This window comes from Pseudochaenichthys georgianus, chromosome 7, assembly GCF_902827115.2.
Source record: "Pseudochaenichthys georgianus chromosome 7, fPseGeo1.2, whole genome shotgun sequence".
In the NCBI taxonomy this organism is placed as follows: Eukaryota; Metazoa; Chordata; class Actinopteri; order Perciformes; family Channichthyidae; genus Pseudochaenichthys; species Pseudochaenichthys georgianus.
Genome location: NC_047509.1, coordinates 21,628,388 through 21,636,586, shown reverse-complemented (window position 1 = coordinate 21,636,586; position 8,199 = coordinate 21,628,388). Strand labels below are relative to the sequence as shown.

The 8,199-nt window shown below is 40.5% G+C and overlaps 1 long non-coding RNA gene across 1 annotated transcript; it reads left to right on the top strand.

Annotated features, from left to right (window-relative positions):
• Nucleotides 1-1,854: 1,854 nt before the first annotated feature.
• On the top strand, nt 1,855-2,534 carry LOC117449080 (uncharacterized). The gene is made up of 3 exons (XR_004552443.2): nt 1,855-2,112; nt 2,206-2,285; nt 2,499-2,534. It is a non-coding gene; the product is annotated as an uncharacterized lncRNA (long non-coding RNA).
• The last annotated feature ends 5,665 nt before the right edge of the window (nt 2,535-8,199 follow it).

The following is an 8,199-nucleotide window of genomic DNA, read 5'->3' as shown; positions in this document are numbered from 1 at the left end:
GGTGTTCCAGGGAACTCACCAAGTGTCAGAAAACACAACCCTCTCTATTTTCCTCCTTCGCCAAATCTCTAAAAAAGGGGCTGCAACGGATCTGAAAAAAACGGATCCAGATTCCAATACTTTTCTACGTCACAAAGAAGTGCTCCGCTTATTGGTCAACTCTCCACCTATCAGGGGAATGAGCCACGGCCACGTGCATTGCCAAACCTCTCATTCGCATATAGGCTATCGGCAGGCTAAATAATCAACACCCCAGTCACATCTGTGTTTTTGCCTGCTCTTGCCAGGATGTCTAAGCCAGTTAAACGTTGTGCTGTTGTTGGCTGCAAGACTCGGGACAGGGGACTGCATGCAATGCCATCAGTGGAAAAAGAAATGAATCTGTGGCTAGACTTCATTTACAAGGGACATGTACCAGAAGACCACGGCAGATTTCTGTTTGTGTGTTCCAAACATTTGACCACGGACATGTTTATGAACTTGTCTCAAGTCCAACACGGATATGCCTCCAAACTAATGCTAAACCCGGGATCAATACCAACCATCCGGGACCAGGCCAGTGAGGAGTGGACACATCCAATTTTGAAGCTGTACGTTTTTATTTAGCGGTGTTTTTCCTGATAAAGCTATCTCTAGCTTGTAGCATGTAGCATGTAGCTTCGCCGTATCAATGTCGCCTCAAACCCAAATAGTAATCGGTTAGGTGTTTATATATTTTTGTAGCATTTTATTTTGTACGCTCCGCAGTCTTTGCTTTGTCATTTGAATTATCAGGCATTTGCTAACATGTTCAGACATACTGCCGTAATGGCGATCTGTGTGAAGGCTGTAAAGCCACGCCCTAGGCGAAACACAAGTATTTATTCTCCTATTTATTAGTATTTTGTATCCTCTACAATCATATTGAGTAAGTTATAATAACAAACGTAATCTTCTGTAGGCAAGTGCCGTTTTTTCCAGCGTTATATGTAAAAGCTTTTGTGTGTTTACTTGTTTGCGCACATGAATATAAATGGGGGTGTGTTAGGATACAACACTGTGTATGTATGCGAGGGGACACACACACCACGAGTAAAACTGAGCTAAAGCCCCGTCGGTCTGTTGTTGTTGACTAGGCCTTACCTCTAGCAACAGGCTAATTAGTGGCTAGCACTCATCACAGTCAGTCTACTGAGCTCAGCCCCTCTCCAACACATCACCTGCATTGAGTCAGAAACACAGCATGCACGTTACGGTTCAAAACTAACTCAGATTGGAAAAGGCTAAGCAAAGAGCTTTGCTAAATAGAGAGCTTTGCTAAATAGAGTTTTGCTAAATAGAGAGTTTTAGCCCCATCTTTTGGGATTTCAGACTATATTTATCCAAATAGTATTTTCTCATCCTGAATACTAAGTTGAGATGATTTTGTTCTAACTATGTGTTCTTCTTTACAGGCCAGCACCTCACATACTTACTAATTAGTGACAATTTGTACATCCTTTGCTATTATTTACATTTTTTTTTATCATGGCTGAAATGAAAGACTGTACCTGGCAGCCATGCACTACAATGAAAACGCTGAGCGTGCACAAGCCACTATATCCACTATTGGAACTATTCATACCAGCAGAACAACCAGGCCCATCCTATAAACTTTTCATGGTGTACAGAAACTCAAAGTCAAAAGAGAAACAGTCTTTTAACTGTGGGAAAGGAAGACTTAAACAAGAAAAGAGACGAGTCCAGGTAAGCTGCATTATCCGTTTCATACAAATCTCAGTGTCTCTGTGTGTGTCATTACTTATATCTCTCTGCTATTTTACTAGATAAACATAGGAATGATGTCGCCACAAGGAGTTGATTTAAAGCCTCGGAGAGGGAAAACACTCCCGTTGTTTACAGACCCGGAGGTAGCAGCACCTGCTATACTGGAACGAGCTGTCCAGAAAATGAAAGCCTTTAACAAGGACATGGATGAAGGACCGTACGTCCTTTTGTATCCAGACTGCTCAGAGGTTGTCAATGTGCCTGGTTCAGAAAAGCCATTCACATTGGCAGAATATAAAAAGGACTTAGGAAAGGCATATGCCAGGATCACCCTTTTCATTTGCCTTGAGAAACATTTTAGAGGAGGTTTGTGGATGTTATTATTCAATATTTTTACATGTTAACATCCTCTACTGCAGCATACATAATAATGTGTTGAACGTTTTGCTTTTATTACAGGGGATGATACCTCAGACTCTGATTCGGATATTGTCATCACATCTAGGAGCACAGCTGAATTCAATCAGGCTGACACTGTGGTGCGTAAATGATTTTATTTTAATGTTCATTTATTTTTTTGATATACATTTGATTTTAAGCAGGAAATCTATATTCTGGTCAATATTTTAGAAGAACCAACTTGGCAGTTACAATTACTATCAGAAACACTGACAACGTTTCACTGTTGATAGACATATGTGGTAAGGGAATAATAATGGAAGCTGTTGATAATTGTACACTTTTACTCTCAGGTATTTGAATTTGAACCACGAAACAAAAGTACTCCAAAACGACAAACCTGAAAATGAAGGGTAAGTTTGTACTTATTTTTACAAAATAAGTAATTTATCTTTAAGTGGATGATAAGAATAGGCCACAGCATTTTCTCTGGTGAACATGGATACAAAAATACTATACATGTCATCTAATTTCAAACAAAAATAATCTGTTATTTATAAATCTTATGGTTCCCCCTACCTCTAAATGTTACTTAAAACTTAACTATACCCTGTATAATGAAGTTAATAATTTTATCAATTTTATCATGTTTCAGGAAGGCACTTGGACATTCATCCACAACTCAGCCTGGACAGGTATTGAGGCAGATTGTGGAAGCCTGATGTTTCTAACGTTCAGTGTGGTTTTGTTACAGACATTTGTATTTGTATTTGTATTTCAGATAGTAATATCTGATACTGTCCACCCAAAACAAATACAGACAAGACTACTTGCTACAGGTAAGTACAAATGTTAGTGACTCACTTACACGAGAAAAACATTTTTGTTTGTAAGATGTTTTAACATGGGAATTATCATTTCCTAACAGTACATACACAGACCTGTATGCACCATGTGTTGAAGAAGAGGACGAGGAGCTGGTTGCAGTCAACATGACGAGTTTATTAGACACTGAAATGTAAACGGACAGCTATTACAGTGGCATTAAAAAATATTTCTCTGTACAATATTTCTGGTACAAAAATAATTTTTTTAAACTGTTTTTGCACCCTCTGGAATATCCACTAATAAGGTCACTTTTCGTCCTTTACAGTGAGGAGATGAACGTTACATTACCTGCCATTATTGCTAACCTGTCACAGCCTATTGATCATGGAAGAGTCAGCCGGTTCAACATTTCAAGGGCTAATGTTTGGGATGGAGCAGTCAGAGGTTTCAAGCGTACATCGTATTCAGAAAACTGTGACATGCTGGTAAAATTCACTGATGATGCTGGTGTTTTCGAAGAAGGAATTGACTCAGGTGGTCCCAGGAGAGAGTTGTTATCTCTACTGATGAAGAACCTGAAAGACCGGCCCATTTTTGATGGACCAGACGGACGCCGCTTCTTGGTCTACAATGCAAATGGTATGCATACGGTTAGAAGTGTACTAATACAATTGTTAATGATCATTAACCATATATATCACATGACATGATTTGTTGCTTGAACAATTTTCCAAAACTTTGAGTGTCATTACAGTACATTAAAGTATATAATAAATAATGTTTCAATTTTGCAATATGAATACATTTTAATCACAGCTGTTAGGGAGGATGAATACTACTTGGCAGGAAAGATGATTGCGGTGTCAGTTGTGCATGGAGGTCCAGGGCCACATTTCCTGTCAGAAGATCTTGTACATTATCTTGCAGGCCAGCCTTCATTCAAAGCAACAGTTGATTTAATAACTGATGAAGAAGTAGGGAAAGCTTTACAAGATGTGAGAATTGCATACAGCAACAGTGTGGTAGGGTGGATTATTATGTAGTTCCTGCAGTGTTTTGAGACATCTTTACTTTACCTTTATCACATACACCGAATTGGCTTCATTTTTTGTTTTGTGATCAGAATCAGAATACCCTTTTTAGTCCCACAGAGGGAACATTTACATTGCTGGAGCAGAAAAGAGCCAAAGACAGCTTAATGTTACCTAAGAAGAATGATTAAAAACTATTAAAGAAACACAAACACAATTTACAAAAAACACATCCTGTAGTAGAGGATTTAGCAGCCAGGTATATATTGCACAAGGATAGTAGTAATAGTAATATATAAAACTTGTAATGGAACAAAAATGGCAAGAATATACAGTACATGCAGTTATTGACTGGATTGTTTGTCCATTTTATGATCTTCAGATTGAGAATGCTGCCTCAGTGGATGCCTTGCGAGAAATGACCATGAGACACAGCACAATGTTACAGACAGCAGGTTGTCTGAGACATGTGGCTTCTGTTGAAGGAAAGAAAGGAATTGTGTCAGACTACCTCTAGTGGTACATTATTGGCCGAAACTCATCTGTAATTGACAGGTAAGATCATATTTGTATTCATGTGATTTTTTTTAAATGTATGTAAGAATTTTTTGTTTAAAATGCCTCATGGTCCCCCTCTTTGGTTTATTCTATGTTTATCTGTTAGAAATTAGTCAGTGTCAAAATGTGTGCCTGTGTAGTATAACTGATATGGGATGTCCGTCTCTCCTTTCCCTGCCTGTCTTGGTGCCAATCTTTAAGTGCTCATGCCACCCCCCCCCCCCCCCCCCCTTGTTTTAGGAATTGGTTATTTAAATGTAACTTTGTGATGCATTTTTTTTTTGCTCACTCTTCAGATTCAAGGAGGGTCTTTCAGCCCTTCAGTTTTTCTTTTCAAAATATTTTTATTAATTTCTTGTTCAAGACAGAAATGCCACAAATTGGCCAAAATAGTGTTACAATACAGTGAGTTGTGCAAACATGTAGCATTACATAGAAAACGTGAAGACATTTTATAGTAAAACAAAAACAAAAATACACCATCAGCAAAGAATTGTGAACAAATAATTATGCCGGAGATGGCCCATCCCTCCCCATCCCTCCCCATCCCTCCCCGTTCCAGTGGATGATCAAACTAATTATATAGCACATTGTCCAGAGTAGAGAATATAATTACTATATGTTGTTATATATTAAAATGGAGTCACACTGTTTTCATGTCAAGGGCCAAGTAACCACATCAAGCTACTTTGGTCTTATTAAAGTAAGCCAAGAAGGGACCCCAGGTCTTATAGAATTTCTCATCAGAGCCTCTGATTGAGAAGCGCAGCTTCTCTAAGTTAAGGCAGGACATTATGTCCCGAAGCCATTGATTGCATGTGGGCGGGGCAGCGTCCTTCCATTTAAGTAGAATTGCACGTCTGGCCAGAAGCAAGGAAAAGGCAATCATGCGGCGTTCCGAGGGTGTCAAGTGCAGCACACCTACAGTGGTTGTACCAAACATAGCCATCAGGGGGTCCGGGTCTAGTTTTTGATTTAGGATGTTGGACAAGGTAAGGAAAACGTCTACCCAGAATTCCTGTAGGCGGGGGCATAGCCAGTACATATGAAAGAGAGTAGCAACATTGTTTTTACATTTATCGCAAGTAGGGTTCACATCTGGGAAGAAGCTGGACAATTTAGCCTTTGAAAAATGCGCCCTGTGTACTATCTTAAACTGTATAAGGCAGTGTCTTGCACAGAGTGAAGATTTATGAATTGATGTGAGGATCGTGTCCCATAGGTCATCCTCCAGGGACTGCCCCAGGTCATGTTCCCAAGCCAGCTTAATACTGACCAAGGGTGCCTGAATCAACATGGAGATGTTTCTGTATAAGTTTGACATAGCCTTTTGAGACATTGGGTTAAAGGAGAGGAACATATCAACAGGGTTACTATCCGGTTCCTTAGGAAAACACGGCAAGACAGAACGCACATAGTGCCTAGCCTGTAGATATCGAAAGAAATGTGTCTTAGGTAGATTGTATTTCTCTGAAAGTTGGTCGAAAGACATGAAATTACCATTTGTAAACATATCCTTAAATTGCCTGATACCCTTCCTGTGCCAGTCCTGAAAGGTGGAGTCATGTCTCGATGGAACGAAAAGATGGTTGGAAGCCACAGGGCTCAGAAGTGAGAAATCTTTGTGACCAAAAGACCTCCTAAACTGGACCCACACTTTCAGGGTATGCCGAACAACTGGATTAGCTATCGACTTAGACGAAAATTGACTGAGTGGTGACCCAAGGAGTGCTGGAAGTGAGACATCACCACATGACTCCAGTTCCAAGGATGTCCACGCTGGCCTGTTGAGTTGAAGGTAGAAGTGGCGCCAGAAGGTGAGGCAGCGAATATTAGCAGCCCAGTAATAGTGGCGAGTGTTGGGGAGGCCCATGCCCCCATCGCTCTTGAGTCGTTGCAGTAGTAGTTTATTAACTCGCGGTTTCTTGTTTTGCCATATATATGAGGAGAAAACGGAATCTAAGGAAACAAAGAAGGATTTGGGGATGAACACTGGCACCATTTGGAATAGATAAGTGAATTTCGGGAGTATAGTCATTTTGATGGAGTTTATACGTCCGGCAAGGGACATTGTGAGAGGAGACCACTGCTGTAGCAACGTTTTCACCTGGCCGAATAAGGTCATGAAGTTTTCTTTAAACAAATCTTTAAATTTCCGTGTAACTGTCACTCCAAGGTAAATAAACTGCTCACGTTCAAGTTTAAATGGCGAGTCTTTGTAGTCCAAATGGAGGGCTTCACTATTGATTGGAAACAGAGTACTTTTGTTTAAATTTAGCTTGTAACCAGATATGGAACCGAACTGCTCTAGCAGAGATAATGCTGCTGGCAGAGAGGTTGTTGGGTTTGAAATATATAGCAAAAGGTCATCTGCATACAAAGACACCTCATGCACCGAGCCCCCCCTTGAGATACAACAACAAATCATTGAGTGTCTATTTAATCATTTATTTGCTTCACAACCTATAGTGCCTAGGTCCCCTCAGGGGCCGCTGTTCAATCCAAAACCCACACTTAGATGTTCACAGTTTCTAACTTTATTTCGACCAAAAATAAGTTCTAAAGAAAGGCCTTGTATAGTCTGGGTCATAGACTACAGGCTATATATTATATCTATTATAATAAAAACTGATACACTTTAGCTAAGCAAATGTTGTTTGTCTGACAGTGTTGGCAAGTAATAGATAATCATGATAGACACTTACCTTCCCTTTCTTAATATGGACCACCAGGACTCAATACGCTGATTAGTCATGGATGTGCCATACATGTGGCTGGACGCTCCAGAGTAGTAGTCATGGTGATGGTGACGTAGGGTGCACTGAATTGCAGCCATAATTCCGTTCTCCGTGCCACAATCAGTCCGCAGCCTCATGGGGATGACACCGAGGTTTCGCACACATTTGAGGAAATATTGAGCGATAACTCTTGGGTTATTGTTTGTTGGACCACATTCAAGCCATACTACTTTAGGTGAAAATCCATCTATGCATCCTGAAAGGGCCACACCGAATGGCTTAAGTTTGTCATAACCGTCAGCATGCCACATATAGTTCGGTCCCATTGAGTGGTAGGTTCTCCTTATAAACCTTCTGCGAGATCTCCTCTCGCAGCCTCGAGGGTTAAGCTCCCGGAGCAAATTCATAACATCATCTCTCTTCACTCGAAGACTGTACTTTTGTTTTAGTACCTGCCACATTGTTCGGTATCCAAACAATTGTCCAGGTCCACGAAGTTCCAACCTGATGGCGTTAATTACAGCGATTTGAGAGGAATAACCCTTTCTGCGGTAAAACCCGGCTTGATTCAGTTTGCTTTTAAGAGTCCGCAAACTGATTTTTACACCTTGAAAGGTAGACAATATGTCCACGATTACAGCATACGAGTGACCTTCATTCAAATATTTCCCGCAATGATGCAAGATATCTGGTCCTTCTGTCTGGTCCGTGTCCTTTAAACACTCCAGAGATTGTCCACAAGATGAGCAAAACGGTGTCACTTGTCCCAGGTTGTTTCTACAAAACGGACAAAACATGTTTACCGAACGTAAACACACTCGTACCTATGGTCTTTCCGCCAAAACAAATTAAATTTGAGCCGTCACGTCACTTCCGGTATGGACATTCCCTTTCCGCTT